Genomic DNA, 376 nt, shown 5'->3' on the forward strand with positions numbered 1-376 from the left:
CTCTCTCTCTCTGTCTCTCTCTCTCTGTCTCTCTCTCTCTCTCTGTCTCTCTCTCTCTCTGTCTCTCTCTCTCTGTCTCTCTGTCTCTCCTCTGTCTCTCTCTCTGTCTCTCTTTCTCTCTCTCTGTCTCTCTCTCTGTCTCTCTCTGTCTCTCTCTCTGTCTGTGTCTCTGTCTGTGTCTCTGTGTCTCTGTCTGTGTCTCTGTCTGTGTCTCTGTCTGTGTCTCTGTCTGTGTCTCTGTCTGTGTCTCTGTCTGTGTCTCTGTCTGTCTCTTCTTTATCTCTCTCTTTCTTTATCTCTCTCTTTCTCTATATCTCTCTCTTTCTCTATATCTCTCTCTTTCTCTATATCTCTCTCTTTCTCTAGTATCTCTCTC

This window comes from Chiloscyllium plagiosum, unplaced genomic scaffold (assembly GCF_037043375.1).
Source record: "Chiloscyllium plagiosum isolate Xiang-an unplaced genomic scaffold, Cpla_swu_hap1 HiC_scaffold_8, whole genome shotgun sequence".
NCBI classification, from domain to species: domain Eukaryota; kingdom Metazoa; phylum Chordata; class Chondrichthyes; order Orectolobiformes; family Hemiscylliidae; genus Chiloscyllium; species Chiloscyllium plagiosum.